Here is a 23,563-nt window from a genome sequence, read left to right as displayed (position 1 = left end):
TGATTACATCCAGTTTTGAGCCTATCAGTTGGGGGTCAAGCAACTGTGCGAATATTTGAACCTCTTTGTAGGTGGAGTTATGAAGAAGTCTCGTAAGCCTTGAGGTATCAGGGAAAAAAATTGGTGTTTTATTTCCAAGTAAAATTATGTGAAAGCTTTAATGATAACCCAAATAAAGTATATATTTTCTGAAAGCTTTTTGAATGAAGATTGTACTTGTGGATGTGGTTTTGATCATAGCAGAGCTCCAGCATGCAAAGTGGGCCAGTGGCCCACCATAGCTAAGGAAATTTTGTAACCCATGGAGCCAAACTAATTTGGTTATTGAGTTAGCTTATGCACGCCCGAGCCTACAGACTATCAGGGAGGGGGTGGAGAGTCGGAAGGCAGCCCGAGTGAGGGAGAAGAACGCCATCTCAGGTTGAATCTTTGATATTTGACATCCATGATATGGTCACTTGACAGCTCTCAGAACAAGGTATCTGCTGACCAGTATTACATGACCATATCATGGGCTAAGGTGCACAGCTCATTGGGAACATGTGTTTTTTTGAAGTTGTCCTGCTGGGTAGTATATGTTTTATAACTTTAATAACAGTATTTATTTCAAAGACAGTATTTTCACAAGGGTGACAAAGGCAGCGAAGAAGTACCGGATGCTTTAGTAAAGCAAGTGGACAGTGCCTCGCTAAGACTGTGCTCGCCATCGGTTCCAAAAGCTACCAGATCCTCCAACACCGGTACAATGCTTGTAAGTAGGTTTGCTTAAATTTGGTGTGACAAATAAAGACGAGTCCTATGCAAACAGGGCATTTCCCAGTCTTGACAGATTTTAAAAGTACCTTTCTGTATGAGGTTGGCATTACACTAAAATTTCCAAAATTAGACGTTGGGTGGACTGACAGGTGACTGAAATCCAGATCTTGCGTGCAGAATCGCAATAAGTCGGCATGTCGATAGTTGGTTGCTAACAAAATTAACGGCTCCCCTGACAAGTCTTGCATTTGTACAAAGTCCTTTCCTTCTGTATGAGCTAACCAGTTGAGACTCTCTAGATCTTCATTCTGAACATGATGAACCCGTACGGGTCCGCTTCATGTCGTATGCCTGAGTCCTCCCACAGGACATTTCAGCCTCTGAACTTATGGAAAGAGAACCTCCTAGCTCTCAGAGAAGAGCGAAACATTTACGTCGCTAAACAGTAAAAGGCAAAAGCAAAACAAAATACAGTCACGATAAGCACAACAAAAAGCCAAATAATTATGTGACAACAGAGCGAAATATTTTACGTCGCGCAAACAGTAAAAGCAGATGCAAACGAAATATCGTCACAATAAACACAATAATAATCCAATTAATCACATGACAACAGAGCGAGACATTTTACGTCGCTCAAACAGTAAAAGCATATGCAAAGCAAAATAACATCACGATAAACACAATAAAAGGCCAATAAAAACGTGGCAACAGAGCGAAACATTTTACATAGCTCAAACGGTAAAAAACATATGCAAAACAAAATAAGGTCACGATAAACACAATAAAATGCCAATTAATCACGTGACAACAGCGAAACATTTACATCGCTCAAACAGTAAAAAGCTTATGCAAAACAAAATATAGTCACGATAAACACAATAAAATGCCAAATAATCAGGTGACAACAAAGCGGAAGCATTTTACGTCGCTTAAACAGTAAGAAGCATATGCAAAACAGAATAAAGTCACGATAAAAACAATAAAATGCCAATTAATCATGTGACAACAGAGCAAAACATTTTACATCGCTCAAGTGGTGTAAAATATGTGGGCACTTTGATTCTTTCTGAGTGGTTAAGCTAAAAATGAGCAAAAAGTGTTTTTTTTTCTAATGGGGGTAAGAAAAAATGGAAATTTTCTGGGGGGGGGGCATTATGTCGGCACCTTGATCCTTTCTTATTAGGGGGTAAGTTTTGACTTACCTTGTCAACAGGGGGGTGGATATAAAATAGAATGGCCCTTACCGTGTAATGAGCGAGTATTTGCCTCAATTTTAAAAATGGGTTGTAACAATGACAGAAGCGATCGATTCCAAAGTGCTTTTATTAATTATTCGTTTTGTTATTCCTTTCTTACATCGACCTTTACAAAACTAATTGCCTATTATTAACTATAACAGTATGCTTCTTATGTTGCTGTATCTCCATAAACGCCGTTTACATTTTCTTCTCGTTACATCTGGAAAAAAAAGATATAATACTTTTAACAATCATTAACTATACGAGGCCCCCTAAGGGGATTTAGGGATACGGGATATTTGCTAAAAAAATTATAGGGATATGGAATATTTCAGGGAAAAATCATAGGGATACAGGATATTAAGAAAAGAGATTATGTGATATCAAACTAATACTGGATATTTAGGCAAAAAATGAATGGGATACGGATACTCTGACCTCCTTCACCCCCTAATGGGGCGTTCCATATAGTTACTGTAACTTTCGTAGTGTATCTAAAAATATCAAGTGGAATATATAATTTTCCATTTTTAAACCTACCACAGAGAGTCTCTTTGTTTCATTCTTCAGTGCTGTCTATGTTTTGTATGAAATCTTTAGTAATTTTCAGAATCATATCCCTAGCAAGAAGAATAGAGATATGCATTATTTCCTTAACAAAATAAAAACGCCAAATAATCACGTGACAACAGAGCAAAACATTTTACATCGAGTGAAGAGCGAGCCTGAAGGGCGCTAAACGTAAGTTAAGGCGGCGACATGACGGGCCGCCGAAGGGAAAGCCGAGAGAAAGTACAGGGACAAGTAACCACGTGCAACAACCCAAAATGGCAATAAAAGGAGCGGGACTAATGCAACCGATAGAGCGGCATGGTGAAGACAATGCAAACTAGATAGACTGAATAAAAACGAGAACAAAGCGGACACAGGCAAAACGGAGGCTGAGCACGTGTTGAAAAACCCGAAAAACAAACAAAACATTTACCTCTAGGTTTCTGGCATCCGCTGCTGGGACGTCTGCAGGAAGAGCAGCTTGAGGGGCAGCGGGAACAACAACTTCAACCACAGGGATGAGTGGAGCCTGAGGAACTTGGGGATTGTCAGCCATGACGAGCGAAGAGAATGGAGCAACTGTACCTCCGAAATCTTAGTTGAAAGTGATAAAATGCTAATTTACTAACTCTTCTTATTATACGTGCTTGGGTAAGACCGCTGAGAATAGTAAAGAGTTCAGTAACTAATCATAAATGTTTTGCAAGTTCATCCAACCTTTGAGCTCCAGGATCCTTGAATCATTTTTCAACTTGAACTTGATCTTGCCACTACTGAAGCAGGACAATTCCACGGATCTCTTTTCCTTCAGTTTCTTTAACCTTTTCGCAATGTCATGCACCAGCTTTTTTCCTTTCAGTTCCCTTCGCTTGTGAAGAAGGCATATTTTTGTCTTGTTTGAGAGGAACTTCACGATAACTCTTCTCTATATCTTCAGCCTTAATATCTTCTTGAAGTGCTCCCTTTGCAAAATTGACCAAAGTTTCTTCAAGGTTTTCTCCTGCGTGCTCCTCTAGGCCTAAAATTCTAAGGTTTTTTTTTTCTGGAGTGTTGTTCATTACACACCACGTATTCTTAGGTATCATCAATTTCTTGTTAGAGAACGTTCTGTACATGGCCAATGTTCTCCTTGAATTCATCTTTACTTTTTTAAATTCCCCCTTCTAAAATTTGTTTCTAATTCAGTGAACTTTGACCTCATAGCAGCTTCAAGTCGTGCTGTCATAGTCTAGTTTGGAATCCAGTGTGGCGTTGATGATCATGATTTCTGATTTTAGATCATCTGGGATAGTTATTGGAACTATTTTTTTTCTTCAGGTGTCTTTCTACCTTGTTTTTAAGTAGACTTTGGATGGATTTCGTAGGAGTTGCAATAACGTTGTCAAATCCGCCTTTAGTCACAGAGCCTTTTTGCCCCTACCGTTTGCCTTGTTGATTGGCAGGCATTTGAATTTTTTCTCCTTTCCTTTTGAAGGACATGTGCAGAGATATGAAATTTATCTTCTAATGTTCAAATTGATATGTGTGTGTGATACTATTTTTATTGATTTGCTACCAGTCGCTATACATGTACCACTGCAGTTTATATAATGAAATAAGGTAATAAGGAAACATGTATCTAATTGGTATAAGATTATATTTGACTTTTAAGAACTGGCAGACCAATAATCAAACTTACACCAGTGCACATTTAAATTGGTGTCGAAACAAGAAATGAATGAAAGAAAAAAACTAAACTTCAAAAAATTGCAAGGTAATCTGGTGGCAGGCACCACCTTGTTCCCCACCCTGTCCACCAGCTTGCTGTACATCCCAACATTTATTTGATGCAGATCTGTGCCTATGGAATAGGGCGGGCAGTCTTTGAACATGTGGCCAATGCCCTTGCAGTTAAAGCATTTCTCTGCAAACCAAATAAGAAAATAACTTACAGTGTCAACAACTTTATGTCAGGCAGAGTCGACGGACTCTGCGTTAAAATAGGTACTGCTCCTAGTCTAAAATGCCAGGCTACGTCTTAAAATACAAAACAGCTCTTTTCAGTACTGTTTTCAAATTGTGTGTGAACATGTTTTTGTAGTTATGTATAAACAAAACATACCCTGTATAATTTACCACAAAAGAAGCAGTATTCACCTCGATTCACTGTAATCTCCAACTCATCTAACTTCTGATGTGCAAGATGTACGATAGCCAGGTTGAAGTTAAAAGCTGTCATTTCTCTTATCCGCCATCTTGAACTGAGTAACCGCGCTACCACACTTGATTGGAAGTGACGCAATCTGTATGGATTGTTTTTTGTTGGTGTTTAATTTTACAGGAAAACTATTTTTGCCCTTAAATGCACTGTTTTTGCTGGTAGAGTTGTACTTCGGGCCCTACACAAAGGTTTTTTTCTTATCTCATCTTGAACTTAGTAACCGCGCTACCACGCTTGACCGGAAGTGGCGGCTCTCTGTATCGATTGTTTTTTGTTGTTGTTCTATTTTACATAAAAATTATCTTTTGTGCTTATGCGCTGTTTTTGGTGGTAGAAGTGTACTTCGGCCCCTAAACAGTGTCAGCATTAAAACAAATAACATTTATACTGTTCAGTTTACTTACCAATCTTTGGCTAGTCTGGCAGATCAGGGATAAAACCAAATCACAGTGATCAGTGAACTGTTGGTGTTCATGATGTATCGTTCATGCAATTCAACACTGTATTGACAACTTTGGGTTTTGTTTCTGCATACCTCCTCCCCCTTAATGTTCCAAAACTGTCTCCTTAGTGACAGACCATTGGAAAAATAATGGTGGGGATTTTGCCTTTGTTGAGGAGCAAGGAAGCCTGTTTTCGAAGACGGTCTTGCATTCCCCCCTCCCGCCGACCTGACATTTTTGTAAAATTTACCATCTTTCCCAAGAGTCTCGCTGTTTTGCTTCATGAATGTCAGTGTAACCGCTAAAATCTCTAAGCACACCGCATTGGCCACAGGTTAAACCAAACACACGAAAACAGTCACAAGGTAAAATAAACACAAATCCAGGTTCAAAAGGCGTGCAACTCTGACTTTAATTACAATCTTTACTCGCTGCAGGCCCCACAGTTTGCCCGTAGCCGAAGACTCAAAATACACAATTGCACCTTTGCACGTTTGCAACGTTTCTATAAAGAAACACAAAGAATACACGCTAAGAAATACTTGCTAAAAAACACTGGCGTACAAGACGGGCAAGAAATACTTACCAAACACGCCGAACCTATATAAACTTCGATACATGAGAAAAACCTTCCGCTCACATGGTCGCCACCCGAACATGGCGTCCATTTCGCTACAAGTGTTTTCACCGCACTGCACAGGCCTGAAGACTAAAGTAGAGCGTGAAACCGCTGTACTATACAACCAAAACTTTGTCACTACTGATCTCCAGTCTTGCCTTTTCATGCCCACCACTTTGAGGATCATTAAATCTTTCAGCTTGCTCTAAGTGTGCTCAGTTTGTTTTGGGCGTTTTAATATAGTTGCCGTCTTTCATTTCTTTGCCTAAGAGCTAGAACAAGTCAAAGGACTTTCTTTCAGAAAAATGTTTTTGTCAAATTCTTCCTTGGCCTAAGATGTCCAAAATGGCTAACAAAATGTGCAAAGAAATTGAAATGATTTATATAGTATTTTGTCAAAGGCAAAGTTAAGCACCATCTTGTTAGAAATAATATCACGCCAATCATCAAAATGTGTCTTATGTGAGAAAAAAATGAACAAGTGTTTTCATCCCTACAAATTTTCTATACATGGGTTTTAAAGATTTAAAACAAATGAAGATAGAGTCCCAAATGACATGAACGAAATTTCAGTTCACAATCACAAACAAATTATGCAGTAACTTGTTTACCATCCTAAAATTGAATTTGAAAGGACTGTCAACTTCAAAGTAACGACAAGTTGTGATATTCAAGTAAACGTAAGTGCATGCATCACTGAGTGAAATAGCCAAATTGGAAAGACCTTTTTGTAATGGTTGCTTTATTCGGCCGCCAATTCTAACTAGATTGCTGTGATCTAGAAACAGATCCAGGCGGGAGAGGGGACTGGATCCTTTAGGTTTCTGAATCATGGTTTTGAATCATCTTCTCTGTGGGTTTTATTATCTTTAGTTATCTTCTTCAGTTTTCTTGTTTCTCCTTTAAAGGCTTCCCTTTGCACATGTCTTATAATTTCCTTTTCTGCTTCTGTTAATTCAGCAACGTCAGCCGGATGATACTCGCGTGTCCTCACTCCATCCATGATAACATGCTTTCCATGTGTTCGTTCCAGCAAGATCTTTTGGTATCTTAGGCACACGGCAACAAGGCATTTTGCTCTGAACCAACTTGAAAAGTATTCCAGCCATTGAGGAAGGTTTCCGTTTTGCTCTTTCTTTGCCATGCAGGTTGTGAAGGAGGATGCTTTTCTTACTTCTTTATCATTACGCTGTAGAAATTCAGGTTCGCTCTTGTCTAAATTCTTCCAGCTATCGTGGTGATCCCAAAGGAAAGATTGTCCTTGTGCCACCTCAAAGACTGCAGGAGATCTTTGGGGCTGAGACCATGTGAAGCATCATCAGCTGGGTTGTTCTTTGCGTCAACATATTTCCATTGTTCGGGGATGGTGCGTTCTCTAATCTGCTGAACTTCGTTGCATTAAAGGTTTGAAACCGGCATGCATCATTGTGGACGTATGCCCTGTACATTTCTTTTACTTCATCGTATCTCAGCTCTCGGACCAGCATCTCACTAACTCTGACAGATATTACAGCGTGGTATGGTAATCAGCTTCAGAGGGGTAACACATGCCTTACCCATAACTAGTAAGCAGTTCCCTTGGTTTCTGGTGTCCACCAGAGGGAGATGCAAGCACTGGCCGTATCCTTCTGTGCTAGTGTCGGAGAAGTGATGTAGCTCAACTTTCTTGAGGTTTTCCATTTCCTTTAATTTGAAGGATCTTGTACTTCCAAAGGGGAAGTTCATTTCCCTACATTTCCCACTGCATTCGCAGCTTGTCAGGTATGGCGTTATCCCAGCCTGTGTTTTCCTTACATAGCAGCTGCAATATTCTTTTTCCTCGTAGCAGGAATGGGGTGGCAAAACCAAGCAGGTCATATACTGAGCTTACTGTTGAAACGATGCCATGCCCCGTCAGTGGCAATTCCTTAAGGGTAATATGGAACTTGAAAAGGTCGTTCTCAATGTTCCATTCTATGCCAAGCACACTTTCGGAAGGAAGTAAATCACCGTTCAAATAAGGTTCCTTGATTTCCTTTTCACGACTCTACTAGTGGGGACTCTACAACTTCTTTGCCGTTAGAGGCGAACTTGTGGAGTTTGAAGCCGCCTTTCATGCACATCTCAATGCTGTTCTTGATCAATTCAATTCGCTTTTTCCGATCCCATAATACATCTTGTTTTATTTAAAACCCCTTGCCATTGTTTTCTTTCTCTGGGGACGATTGCACGTCACTGTAAATCCCAAGAGAATTGAACAATGCTTCTGGGCAGATGTATAGGGAACGGTGAAAACAGCGAATGGCTTTAATGGCTTTCCGCTTGTGGGTTACCAAGTGTGTTAGAGTCGGAAATTCTTTCTTTTTTGGTCTGTCTTATCAATTTTTTCATGGCTTCTCGCAGAACTATCGTGTCCTTTAATTCAGATTCTTGTAAAATTTTCTGAATTGTTTCGGCTGCGGAAAGTTCCTCATGCAATTCTTCTTGCTCGTCTTGCTCAAGCTCCTTTTCTTGAAATTTCAATTCGTCATGCTGCCTTTCAATTTTCTGTCGCCTTTTGAGTGTGTCCAATTTTGCGATTTCGATTGCTGCTCGCTTTGAGGTTGTTGAGGGCGTTCGAATGCAAGACGCTGATTTTCTGGAGCATAGTGATTTTTGCAAAATGACCTCAACTCTTTCCATTTCTTTTTTTTTTCAATACTGACTTTGATGTCTGCTAAACATTCTAATTCCGCATTTTCCACAATGAGGAACTCATCATGTGTCTCTTGTTCCCTGTCAGGAAGTTCTAATCTGATCAAAAGATCAGTCATGTTTTCATGTGCAGCTTGAAAGGTTTTTTGCAAGGAATTAAATAAATTGTGCCACGAGTCTGGTCTTTTGGAACTGGATCTTTTGGTTTGCGAAACAAATTGCCGATGGTTTGAAATCTATGAAATGAAGTAGGCCCGGAATGATCTGTTCTGTGGCATATGCACTCAATAAGTAGAATATTTATGCCTATAAATCTCCATTTTAAAATCCTGCAACCAGAGTCAAAAGCGTAATCAAGGGCCAAGATTTAAAACCAGGCGATATCTTTCTAAAAAACTTGTAACATTCAGCAGGTCATCCTTGCCTGGTGTTTTGTCAGAATTCATGTTCTTCAGCGCTTCAGCCCTTTAAGAAAACCGAGGACACACTCTTGGACAGGATGGATTTATGTTGTATAGAACAGTAACATATCCTTCAGGTTGATCTTCACACGTTTTAGCTGTTCTAGAAATACAGGCGTGTTGCGGTCTTTTTGCAAATATAGTTAACATGCACATTCCACTTTAGGTAGTCTGAAACTAATGCTCCTAATAGCTTTGCGGACGAGACAACTTCTATTTGCTTATCATTAATCGGGTTATGGTTAAGAAATTGGAAAGTTTTTCTTGCTACACTGAGAAAAAAGCGAGAAAATAGTTGTAGCTCTATCTGATGTTGGAGCTACCAAAACCCCTGTATAAATTAATCCCGAGCGATGTCAAACTACAGTTATTTAAATTGTAAATTTTTGACCGATAGGCCACAATTTCCCTCTAATATACAGTAAATCAGGTTGAGATTGGCTAAATGAGAAAGCAGCTCAATGTTTCCTGGATTCTTTAAAGGCTTCCATCTGTGTTTTGCGACGAGAAATGATTTCTTGAGGGAGGTCTCTGAACATCTAAAGATCTGTTTCTTTTAGCCGGTGTCGCAGAGAAAAGATCTGTTGACAATCCTTGTATCATATCAATGTGCCAGCTCTTGGTACGGCACAAGGCTTCGAACTGTTTGGTGCTGGCAAACATGAGATGATGATGCCCAAATACCTGTAAGTAACTAAAAATATTAGGGGTTTTGTCAAACACTGAGGTAATAATAATAATAATAAAATAATAATAATAATAATAATAATAATAATAATAATAATAATATAATAAGTTTAACTCTTTACTCAAACAGTCTACATTACTCAAAACTATAATTTTCCACATAGCTATTTTATTTTTTTTCTTTTCAAACAGTCTGTGTTACATTATGCCCTAACCTTTATGTTCTCGTGGAGAAAGTCATCTGGGATGTGTTCTGTCTGAAGTTCAAACTCCAGATCCACAGGATCTGTGTAAGACACTACTGTAGGTGGTTGGATGCCTTAATTTAGTTAACTGGCTATGGTAAGCCCGGGCATGGTGCATCAGTCAGCTCGTGTAGTAACACTTCATTCACAATCACGGACACTGGCTTAAAGATGTTTGCGACAGCCTCCTTTTTTGTCTTTGCTGTAATTCGAGCTGCCATGTCAGCTCCTACTTGCCCAGGATGATTGTGCGATTTTGGCCCAAAAATAAATTCTCAGTTCACCCTCTCACAACAGTAGCTCTGCACAGGTTAACCTTATAGAATAAATAATATTAAAAAATAAGTCCAATAGGCTGGGCTTCTACTGTGCTACCAGTAGAAGGGACTAATCATTCCACTAGTTTGTTCTCGCTTTGTTAACTTGCTTCTTTTTTCCAGAGAAGCGATATTATAAAGCGATATTGGATGAGGTTTTTGTGATATCTAGAATACATGTAATCAAGGTCAAGGTAAGTGTTATCAGCCGAAGCTGAAGGCCGAGGCTGATAACACTTACCTAGATCTTGATTACATGTATTCCGGATATCACAAAAACCGAATCTAATAATTGTTTTATTATACATTGTTATTCTGCTAAAGAAAATAATGACAAACGATTTCAACCTGTCTCAAAACTTGTGCTAATTCCTGCTTGTCGCCCTGAATGCTTTTTACTCAAAGTATTTCGTGGAATAGTTTCTTCCCAATTTTTGTTAGTCGTTTTGTGTTTTTTGAGACTTTATTGTCCAGCAATTTTTCCAACTTAGGTCAAATTATTTCTCGGTTGAAGAAGCAATTTCCTTTGCCGCCAGATGCCTGACACATTGCTCTTGGAAATCATCCATTGCACACGCAACCTACAGATTAGTGAATAATCTGCTAGCAGATATTCACTAATCTGTAGGTTGCGCGGATTACCAGAATTATCTGTAGGCTCTTAGCCAATGAGAAAACAGGTAGTGACTAAAATGTATCATAATATGGGTTACACATTACACAAAAAGGTTCAGCCTCTTTTCTTCTTACGCCTCTCTTTATGATACTTAATATCAATTGCACGGCCATCTTTCAAATCCACTGCAGTAGAAGTTAAACGCAAAGCTTATAATTGCTCTAAAATTTGATTGACTTGTAAGTATATGTGTTGCTTATATTGCTAAGAGTTTCCCTATACCATGCAGTCTTCTCACAGAAAAAAAAAACACTAAAAGACCTATTGTAAGGGGAAAAAAAGACCTATTGTAAAGGAAAAGGAAGAAGCTGGAGAAACTGTCACTACCCTAGCAAACCTTAGTACGAGACGCAAACGAACAGTTGATACATTCAGTGGCATTGTGAATCTTGCTTGTCAAAACAAAAATAAACAAGGAGGGAACAACCAGGCAAAAGCACAAGCTCGCATTTTTGTGAGGCTGTGGCTGCAAGAGTCACTCTGTTGTAATTACAGGCAAAAACTGCAGAACTCTGCACTCATACAATACAGTGAACACTAAGGTGAAGCTGATGGTTAATGATGCTGAAAATTTGAGGTACAAATATTATAAAATCGACATTTCAACCAGTTCTACTGGTCTTCAGGTTGTATTAATTTAATAATAATTTAATAATTATATAGCGCTTTTTACATGTGCTGATCAAGCGCTACAATATTTCATACAATAAAAGTTACATATAACTACTAAACTAAGGTAAAATACAGTAAATAGATACATTGCTGTCTATAAGTCTAGTACTACACAGTCGTATTGCAGGTCGCCGGCAAACTGTTCCATAGCCGGTGCAGATGAGTGAGGACCTGCCGCCAAGTGTTGGGTGCATTGTCTCCCGTGGACTTCTTTGGCTACTTTTGGCGTCGGTTGGCTGTTTGCCTTTCCCTCACTGATGATGGCGCAGACCATAATTGATTTGGTAAATTATCTTAACTTAATTCGATGAGCAACGGGAAGCCAATGAAGCTCGTGAGGGCTGGAGTTATATGTTAATTAATTTATGATATTAATATGGTGGATCATTTAGTCGTTTAGCTTGGTAACTGCACATCATTTATCAATATTTCATTGCTTATTCTACACCCATGATACTTGTGCTGCCATCTCTTTGTGGACTGCTGTAGCAATGGTCGATGGTGCTTCCCTCTCTGTCAAGGTCTGGTTGTAACACCATTAACTTTAAAATGCTGCTTACTTGGTGCATTAGTAATTTTTTTTCTCCCTGTGATTAGATGCCAAAAGTCGAGTGGAAATGGATGTTTCATCATAGAATATGTTAACAGTTGTGCTTTTACAATTGCCTCACTGTTCTTCTTTGTGAAGTTGTGAGGAACTGTAAATACATTACACAAGCAATTGTAAGTTATTTGGGTGTGATCATCTTTTCACAAAGAAAGCTTTTTCATGACCTCATCCACTGAAAAAAGTGAGTCAACATCCTTTATAAGTTCAATAGAAAAGCATGTGGCTTTGTCAACATTGCCATAAAACAAGTATGGATTACACTCCCTCACTTCTTTCTGACATTCTTTAAGATGATTCTTCACATTAGCTTTCTGACCTTATCAAACATTCCTAACTTTTTTCATGTGTTGTTTTTGAATCAAGCTTCTGATAATTCATCAGTGAGGTCATACTGTCTAATGGGACTGGTCAGGCTTCAGATCCACAGTCACACCGCATGGCACATCTGTCACTGCTGAGATGTTTTGCTTCAAAGAAATAACAACACTACATTCCTCAAAAAGGAAAGGAAGTTTGTTTCTTCTACAACCAGTTCATGCCAACGAGACAGGCGAGCGAAAACGCGAGCCTGTCTTGGCGGCAGTATATAGAGCTGTGCGTAGTGTGAGGCAAAGTGTGAGGGCTATGCAGAAAAAATCTCAGAATCTTTCAGCTCGATTTTCGTGTAATCCGTTTCCGTCAGTGATATTTTTTTGACCATATTAGGATGTAGGCGGAAGTTGTCCGTTCAGCAGAATCTGTTCAGCACGTGCACACTTTGTTGTAGTCTGGCCAATCAGCGCGCTACTAATTTGTTTAGCACGTGCATGATGCATTGGCAACTAAAATCCCCAGACAAGATGCGTGTCAGATAACAAAGAGGTTTCAAATCTGTTCGCTTCAAAAAGCCAAAATTCCCGAACTAGAGATTGAAATACGAAAGAAACTTGAATTAAACTTTGTTTAGAATTTAATTTCATTTAAGATAAAGGCAAGAAATGCATTACAAAGCTTTAAAATTTCCAAAGCTTCGAAAATTTTGAAGTCATACAAATTTGCATGCGTAATTAAGTTAGGTATGGCTATGAAAACAACACGGTAACGAATTTGGTGTTGTGGATTTTATCGATCAGAAGAGAGCTATTTAGAGTTTTTTTTTCGTTTCTCGAATTTATAAAATAAATGCCCTATACTTCTTTTTTCTGGGTGTCTCTTTTTTCTCGGCGCCGGGCCTTGTTTTCCTGCTGTCTCACAACAACAGTCTCGTCATTCATCACGCACCGTTTCTCGCGTGGTGTTCTTTCCATCTTCTCCCTGGCGGTGGCCGGGTGGTGGCTCCGTCGTTCTGGTCCACTGACCGACTGGTCACAGCGGCGCACACATCTAACTCTCACATGAGTGGATTCTCACTATCTCACTCTTCACGGCATTTCTTCCCTCATCCTTCACATCGCATTTCACATTCAATTTCCACCAATGTTTTTGTCGGGCCAATCATTCGTTCTCCAAACATCAATTTCTTCCCTTCTTCTCTCTCTCCCTTGTACTCGTTGCATTTCTCCGATGTACCACTTAATTCACATCTCTTGTGTGCAGAGGCATAGTGACGACCTAAAACATGATCGGTGAGCTTCAGTCCACCGTGAACTTTGCGGACAATCTTTCACCAAACATTAATTATCCTCCAATATACCATCAAGCTAATCTTGTTCTCGAATCTCTAGAGGTGGGTGAAGCTGAAGGCAAGATCTGGTCAAGTAAAAAAATTCATTTTTTTGATTCGCTGTTTCAAAGCATGGTTGTCACAGCGCAAAAATTTGAATGTGCATTGCGAAGCTTGTCAGGGCCTCTAGGGAATTCAATTTTTTATGCAAATGGGATAATCACATGACTTTTGGAGGGCATATAGTTTATTTGTTCATTTACCGGTAGTAAGAAAAAAACTGTTTAACAAAAATGTAGCATAAAACTATGGCACAGAAAGTTGTTGCTACAAAACAATCAGCTAAACAAGCGCCAAATACAATTCCTTTTCGTTTACAATAAAAGTAAAAGATAATCTAGTTTAAAAAAGATTGGCAACAGTGATGAGCAAAAAGACAATTTGTATTTAAAAATAATAGTCTTGCCGTTCACAGGCAATGGACTTAGACTGTCTGCTAATTTTATTTATAAATAAAGGTTACAGCTTTTAGTTCCTATTGTCGCTCTTGATTATTCGGCGGCATTTGCAGGTTGATGGCGATGGTTCCTTCATACTTTTTGTGATAAATGTTCATTATTTCAATCTGTATGTGTTGGGTGCAATTTTGGTACAGCTGTGTTAAGGACATATATTGTTTTTGGAGAAGAGACTGGATTTACAGAGCTTGGACCGCCTGACAGGCCAACAACATTTTGCCTTGTTATTCCGGAAGCTTCTTGCTGAACAGCGAGTTGGCTTAAAAGTGTTAAAATCTTTGAAAACTCTTTTTTGGGCACTTGTAGTGGGAAAGGCTCCGTTCATTTTTGTGTTCTGTGAGTGCACAGATTTTCCTTGCATCCACACTGTACGGCAGCCCAGAAGGGTCAACAACCGTTTTTGTTTTTGTTTCTTTGTTTTTCATTATTGTTATGTTTTTTCCTTTTAGCCTTGGTTGGAGTAGTCACACTCTGAGAGATTACTTTTAAACTTATCGAGTACAATTTGTCTCTAAACTGAAACAGCAATGACTATGTACGCTCATTCTTGACCTTGGTGTTAAAGGTTTTGTAGGGGATGCTGTTTTGTTGTGAAATGGTGACATTAATCGCTCATGCATTTCTGGTTTCCCACTCACTAGTGTTTCAAGATAACCAATGTATGTTTGCTCTGCTTCTGTTACAATTGGTGAAGAAAATTTGAACCAGTATTCTTTGATCGGGCGTTTGTACATATCAATAAGTTGACTAAAGCCTTCTTGAACAAGTTCTTTACAAAGTTCAGCACTTCCTTGAATTAAAAACAGTCTGAAAAAAAAGTGTACAGCGCACAGACTTAAATGACCCAATCGCTTAACAAAGACGTGATCTAAATCATTGGTCTTGAAAAAGTGTACTGCTGATAATTCAGGAGCATAAATTCCATGAAAACGTACATAGATGGCAGTTATTAATTCACGCATGCCCAACAAAGCGGTAGATGTCCCACGGGGGATTAAGTGACTTAACAACCAAATGCAGTTTTTTTGTTCACAAAAAAACGGTTTGTGACTACGCGAAGATCAAACAAGTAAACGAACTAGTGAACAAAGTGAAAAGCTTTGAACATGAAAACTTCGATAAATTCAGTTCAGACAAGCAAACACTCGCTTGAAATATGTGACCTCTTTTTTTGAAATGATGCGCCGTAAACATTAATTTTCTTTCAAGAAAGTTTCGAACACGCGTACGCGCCAGCGAGACTAATTGATTGTCTATTGTAGCGTAAAGACAAGTAGGAAAAAATGATATCTCTGGTTCTATTTGGCGTAAATCAGTGATTTAAACGGTGAAATGATCTTAATAAAAAGAAACAATGCTCTACAAAACTTTTTATGATGCGTCGTGAAAATATATTAACTTTTTTGCGAGATAAATTTTCTGTCATTCGGCACACGCTGGCGAGACTTGTTTGTGGAATGAATAATTGCCGACTCATTGTCTGTTGAAACAAATTCACACAAATGAACACACGCTTAAATATGAGAACCACCGTAAGTTTATCAGGTAAACAGACGCTGAGCATGAAAACTTAGCTAAGTAAACAGTAACACACGCTCCAAAAGTTTTATTCAGACAGGCGAGATCACGCTTCAAACTTCAGCAAGTTCCCTAAAACAGCGAACGTACCACACACGCTTTGAACACTAGAATTTGATCAGTTTTCCTTAGATAAGCGAGCACTTGCTTTGAACATGAACCAATAAACATTTAATAACAGAATAATATGTTTTGCTTTCAAAACCGGTTTTAACATCAACAGAAACTTGGACTTGAACCGCATTTTCACAGCCCGCTTTGAGACTCCCAAGATGACTCGTAATTGGACGTGGGGGCTCATGAATATTAAATACCCGACCTGACTCGGGTCGGCTGAATTACACATTTTCAACGCCGCGATGTCCTCATGTGATACAGCTGTTTGTACTTCACCAGTGACCAGATGAGACATGGGCTCATTAATGAAGCAGTGCAAAGGGAAATATCATGCTGTCTGATACAACTTTATATGGTCTTGCAGCCAGGAGGCAGAGGTCCCAAAATCCTCAATTCCATCTAGGATGTATAAAAGAGATGCCACTCTTGGCCTTCCACACTGGCACTGTCCCTCTTGGTGGCTTGTTAACTTGCGATGGTCATCTATACAGACAGATAGGAAGTAGCCAATTTCATATCATTGCTGAATGACTAGCTGAAATCTTTGCTGCAGGGCATGATGTAATTTTGACTGTGCCTGTTGGATAATACAACTACAAGGAACAGAACATTTTCAAGGAATAATTACATTGGGCCATGGGACAGGAGGGAACTGGGACGGAGTTATAATAAATGTGATGCTTGGTTGGGACACACCAGGAGGAAAGAATTTGAAATACAGCCCAAAAACATGTTCAGCCATAGATACTACCCTACATCGCTTTCTACATCGTAACTGCTCTTGCTCATTTACCTTGAAAATACTAGGTATTCTCAGCAAACTATACTAGAAGAGAAACAACACTAGAGGTAAATAGAAACCCTACAATAATATAAATGAATGTTGTGAAAAAGGGACATTTTCTTATGTAAACCTAGTGTGGCGGAAGGGTAAACAAATTTTCACTGTCATTATATTTCCAATATTGTGTGCTGATCAATGTAATCCTTTTTTTTAACCTTACCAATGGGAAATGACATGAGCTTCGTCAACTGCAATCAACGCAGTCGCTTTTTGTGGCATCGGTGCTCAGCATGGCCCGCCAACGTTTTGTTTGCAGAAATGCCTCAGGTGAGCCATACACGATTTGGCATTTTCCTCGTTCAACATGTTGCCTGGCCTCTTCACGCGTTTGTTCTTCTCCAATAAACTCCACTGCAATTCCCACAGATTTCAGAAAATGGACTCGATCTTCCATAAGTGAGACCAGAGGAGAAATCACAATAACAATTGATTTTGCATTCGCTAAAGGCATCACTGTGTCAAAGACAATCGGGGCGGACTGAAAAATCAGCAACTTTCCTGACCCCGTTGGCTGAATAACGAACACATCCTGGCCGCTAACAATTTTCTCTATAGCTTTCCGCTGCAAATCTTTCAAACTTTCGATCTAAAACGTCTCTAATGTTCGTTCGCATGCCACATTCAACAACTCCACGTCATCCGCCATTGTGAAAATTATTCTCTGACAACATAATTTATGCAGCCTGTTTCGCCTGACAAAAATCTGCAGGCGGAATTCTGATTGGCTAAGACAAACAAAGGAAACCTCACGCGTCCAGCCGTGCTTTCGGGGGGATGACCGCGGGCTCATTTTCCCGAAAAAGCGGCTGGAAATCGAGCCTACCTTAAGTGGCATTCAAGCAGCATTTTTTTTTTTTTTTTTTTCCACATATTTATTGCCATTGTTTTGCAAACAGAAATTTTACAATTTTACAGACTTATATACAAGTTTTCGGTGCATATATACCAATGACACCGTTACAATACACCTATGTACTATCTTATCTATTTACCATTATCTTACTCGTAAGAACTTATGATTTAGCAGCATTTTTCTTTACTTGTTTGAGAGGAATGTTAATCAGCTTGAATGTTTTTCAAACATGAACTAACTGCAATACGCACAGCCTTTGAAATAATTCCTCTGTAAGAGCTATCCCTATATGTTGCACGGTATTTTCTCTTATCCATTACTCCTCTTCTACATGTATAATACACTGCAACACTCCCAGATTTCCATCAAATATCTCATACTCAGTTAAATTCTTTTTATAAACTAGTCAAAACCTTATCTTTTTATCTTATCTTTTAGAAAATACTTCAACTAATAATTTGTAAGAACGTTTTTTAATGACCAACAATACTGGAACCAGTGTAGAGACAGAAGCTGAAGGAGCTCGAATTGTCACAGGTGGCTCTAAAGTCGCAATAATTGAGGCTGAATCCTGTGCATCCACGCTGGTCGGGAGTGGCATTGTTAATTTCCTTCACCCTTTTTGTCAAAGGCTTGCAAAAACAGACACTGTTAAATAATTTGTTCTGCTTTATATAATGCTAGGTGACGTCACTAACGATGCTTATGAATTAGTACACATCAAATCCAAAAATACTGTTTTGTTTCTGAGAACCAACCATAAACAGCAACACAGAAGAGGAGAAGAGAAGTAAAACTCTTCCACAGAAGAGTTTTAATATGCCTAAAATATTTGTTGTTTTTTTTTGGTTCTCCGTTGACAACGTGTGGGTTTATTCTTTGAATAAAAACAAAGTGCCGTGCAAATAAATCTATATAAATATTTCTTTCTCTCCATGCGTTTTTCAGCAGCTCACTTTGATCCAGCCTAACATTTTGTCTTCCACTTGAAGTACACTGTTATTCACTGTTTTTTAATCTGTTTTTAAATAGAATAGGTTGAATTTATTAACATTTGCTTCCAATGACCAGTTTCCCTTTTCAGTTCCCTTCTCACATTCACAGGACAAATTTTTATTTTACAATTGAATAGTTTTTTTTAGAAAAAAATTATATTGCACCGTTGATTTAATCCAATGAAGGATGTGAAGTAGGATATTGATCGTCAAGTTGGAATCGTGTTGCCACTCACACATGTCTATGTACACTGCCACCTGGCTGTGATGTCGGTTGGGTTTTCTTTGGTAATAGGAAGATTAATGATTTTATTTATTTATTTATTAACATTTCTTTATACACGGTTAAAAATCATCAGGTAAATACTAGAAATTACAGTTATAATACAATACTGTAAACTATTAATCAACAGTCCATGCTAAATACTAATTACTGGGTAATAAAAATTGAAGTACAATGGTAAATCCATTAAACTATTCCTGTTTTCCATGAATGCCGTGTCTAACTTTGCTTTTAAATTGATTAAAGGATTTTATCATTCTGAGATTGCAGGGTAGACAGTTCCAGAGAGTTGCAGCACTGTAAATCATCTAGCAAACCAGTGGGATGTGCATACAGTTTATCTTTGTATAGGTTTGCAAATTGGACATGTGAATGTTTTTCTGGTTTTGTTATTCTTTCTTGTAATGGTAGTGTAAAAAAGGAGAATTTCATGCATTTTACATTTGCCACCTCAAGTGGCATTCAAGCAGCATTTTCCTTTACTTGTTTGAGAGGAATGTTAATCAGCTTGAATGTTTTTCAAACATGAACTAACTGCAATACGCACAGCCTTAAAATAATTCCTTTGTAAGAGCTATCCCCATATGTTGCACGGTATTTTCTCTTATCCATTACTCCTCTTCTATAGTACACTGCAACACTCCTTAGCATATTTCCATCAAATATCTCATACTCAGTTAAATTCTGTTTTGAATGGCTGACAATACTGAAACTGGTGCAGAGACAAAGGCTGGAGTAGCTTGAATTGTCACAGATGGCTCTAAATCCATTACTCCTCCATTATAGTACACTACAACGCTCCTTAGCATATTTCCATCAAATATCTCATACTCAGTTAAATTCTTTTTTATAGACTTAAGTCAAAACCTTATCTTTTTATCTTATCTTTTAGAAAATGCTTCAACTAAAAATTTGTAAGAACGTTTTCTAATGCCCAACAATACTGGAACAAGTGTAGAGCCAGAAGCTGAAGGAGCTTGAATTGTCAGATGGCTCTAAATTCGCAATAATTGAGGCTGAATCCTGTGCATTCACGCTGGTCGGGCGTGGCATTGTTAATTTGCTTCACCCTTTTTGTCAAAGGCTTGCAAAAACAGACTACAGTGTCCTGTAGTGACAAAGAAGTTGGTTTCAATAGTTTAGAAATTTTTGTTTGTGAAAGTGGTTAGCCAAAGTTCATCGTCTTTCTGGAGAATGCATAATTTGATGGATGCCTCCCGAGAGCAGTCTGCCGTCCTTTGACGTGTTCCACACTGTGGACACTTTGTAGATGTTGACGAGAGATCGTACAAACGCTTTTTACACACTTGACAGGAGGAAAATATTGTCAACTTTCTTACAAATTTGAAGTTTGGAACAGTTGTTTCTTTTTCAGGAGATTGAAGCATTTGTGGCGTAAACAATGTGTGGTATTGGTTATTCTAGTTAACGGCGATGTACTGAGAAATGTTGACCCTAGGAAATTTTTGAATGTTAAGTTTGTAAACTTGTATCACTTGTTAGTTTGTACTTGATCAATGAGAGGGCTCCAAATGTGGAACAGGATTGCACCAGTTTCATCTTCTAGTATGCAATCTTCTTTAACAGAAGAATTTTTCTGTGTTGATTTGAACATGACTGGCTTAGGTTTCTTTTCTTCCAAAGACAATGTTGCAGAGACGTTCACCCTTTGATTAGGTTTAATTGTTGACACCTGTCCAACAGTAGCATCTGAACTTGGTATTGGTTGTTTCAGGTTTTGGTTGTTCTTTATACTGAAATGAAATGTCAGAATTTACACAGAGATATGCTGTTGACTGTTGGTTAAGGAGCCAGTCACTTTCATCCTGTTTGACAATAACATCTTTTAGAAGAACTGGTGTTTTAGAATCCTGGTAGAGTTGTATACGAGGATGTACAAAGGTATTGAATCCTACGACTCTTCTAACTTTGCTTGGAGCAGTTTGCAATTGGAAATCGTTCCGTAAAAAAAACAAGGTCTGAAGGAATCACTGGGTCCGTTTGTGTTCAAACTTCAATGGCTAATAACTCTGCAAGGATTTAACCGTGTGTGTTCAAACTTCAATGGCTATTAACTCTGCAAGGATTTAACCGTTTTTCTTCAAATTTGCACTGCTTGTTCCTCATGTTCAGACCTACGTAAAGCTACAATTTGCGCGAGATAAAATTTAAACCTTGCAAAGACGTTAGCCATGGGAATCTACACAAATGACGTCATAACTCGTAAACGAAGGAACCATTTTCAACAAACCATCACTAAACGGTTCCTTACATCATTATCAAGCATATTATAACATAACAGCATGACAAGAGGTTTCTCAAGTTCTAATAACGAGGTCCCACATCATAATGCATGGTCAAATTGGACCCTTAAACTTTGGGCACTGAAAGATGTTTAATCTGTTACACTCACATCGGTAGAGTTGTCAAAGATGTTGAAGTTGTCATCATTGTTGTCATCATATTAGGTATTGTCATCTTGATTGACACCTGTCAAACACGTCTAAATTTTGAAAATGCTCTGGCAGGAAACAACGTAAAATCGCCAAACTTTGTAGGAGTACTTAGAATGGGTTGAAATTGAAGATGTTAATGCTGACTCAGCATTATTTCCGAAAAACTCGTTTAAGGGACTGGTCAATAAGTACCAGGCGGGGTGGGCCGGAGCAATTGGAAAAGTGGTGGCTTGAAAATTTGTGACCCACCCCTTTCTTCTGGCTCAAAACTGACTGACCCACCCCTGATACGGGGTTGAAAATTACATGGCCCACCCCCTTTGCTCATAAAATTCATTATTCTGTAAGCAGTTGGAGGTTTTTGATTTGATATCAGCTTTTAAAGTGTGATTCCCTACATACACCACCCTAATTTTCCCTGATGGACACTTTCCATGGGAAAATTTAGACACAAAAATGTGCAAAATCTGAAACAGTACGTAATATTAATTCATAATATATTTAGAATAATTTATGAATAATTAATTCAGAAACTGTCTACAACCACTGTCTATAACTCATATTTGCAAAGTGTCCGAGAAAAGATATTAATGGTGAAAGCCTAAAGCACTGAGTGAATCAACGCAGCCTGAAGACAGACAGGCAAAACTGATGTTATGATCATAAGCCATCTAGGGGGGTCAGGGGGCATGCTCCCCCGGGAAATTTTTATATTTTAGCTTCCTGAAATCGCTAGAAAATCGGTCACTTCGAGAAATTTATCTATTTATACTGATATAAATAAGATGACCCACCCCCTACATGTAGATCAAAACGACATAACCCACCCCTTTTCGAGGGTTGAAAAACTGATGACCCACCCCCTTTCTGCTCCGGCCCATCCCCCCTCTACTTATTGACCAGTCCCTAAAGCACGGTTCTTTGCAATTTATTCTTAAAAATTGGATAAGATAGGAAATAATGGTAATGGACTAGTAGAGCTTTCAAAGAGTAATCATCCTGTAGAGTTTGCCCTCAAAGCCCTTAAAGATAAAAAAAGGTTATTACGCTTAGAGTTGGGTCGCACTAGTGGACAAAATTGTTTTTGTTGTGACAAAATTTCACGCAAATATCTGTTAATGGTTAAATTAAGTTTCTTATGTTTAGGGTCGCACACAATTTGCATTCATGTCATACACATATCAATGTGTCAGCAAAATTAAATGAAGCTTTCCCACTCCCATTAAAAGTGTGTCACGACATCACGGTATATTAAAAATTCAGTGCATGATCATGGAACCACGAGACGCAGCTTTTGCTTTTGTTGGAATTTTGTTGTTATCTACATGTATGCAGAGTAGAATGGCAAATATTTATAATATGTACTGTATTTACAGACTTAAAATCCAGCTAGCTTTGTTGGAATATGAGCATCAGATCAGGCAGAGGAGACGGCAAAGACAATACAGTCCATACCGCTGGCATTTGCCAAGACCAAATGGTTCATAGTTTGAGATTCACTACAGGAATCACTTACACTTATCCACCTTTTTTTGGTTACAAACTTGTTGTTGATCGCCTTAGCAATCACATGGCAAATATTTCTTGCATCGTTGCTGTTAAGCATATCCTGCGTCTCAGCCCATAATTGCACCAAGTACTTCTGCTGTTCGTTTGTCCACTTTTCATACGTTTTCTTGGATTGGTTTTAGTAAAGAAGACCCTAAAAGAAGGAAGGATTGAAGTCGTTTCAGGTAGTGTACCAACCATATTTGATCCAAAAGAGCCCTTTTCAGTTCGTAGTTTACTAGCAATCTTGTCCGAGATGTCCTCTTCATCTTTATCAATCCTCTGTAATTTCATTTCGTGTGCCTTTACATCAAGCTCCACCAGTTCAGTTTTACATTTACTGCGGCCTTGATCACTCACCTGTATTCCCCTCTTTGTTAAATATTTTTTTAACCATGGAACGCTCTTTCTATCAAATTGTTCTTCCATTTTGCCTCACTACCTGTTTTAATTTCTTGCGCCAAGCCTTGCTTTCGCGTCCTTATTTGGTACCAGTTTTACGCGCCTGAATATATCGGAAATGGGCTATGTTGACACAACATGCTCAAGACATTGTGCAAGATGTAGCTAGAATATC

The 23,563-nt window shown here is 38.6% G+C and overlaps 1 pseudogene; it reads right to left on the bottom strand.

The window, feature by feature from the left end:
- Positions 1–20,121: 20,121 nt before the first annotated feature.
- On the bottom strand, positions 20,122–23,415 carry LOC144647900 (uncharacterized; annotated as a pseudogene).
- Positions 23,416–23,563: the final 148 nt, after the last annotated feature.

The sequence above is a fragment of the Oculina patagonica genome, chromosome 4 (genome assembly GCF_052425735.1).
Source record: "Oculina patagonica isolate OP01 chromosome 4, crgOcupat, whole genome shotgun sequence".
Classification (NCBI taxonomy): domain Eukaryota; kingdom Metazoa; phylum Cnidaria; class Anthozoa; order Scleractinia; family Oculinidae; genus Oculina; species Oculina patagonica.
The sequence above is the reverse complement of the archived record's forward strand: the minus strand, read 5'-3'. Positions and strand labels throughout refer to the sequence as shown.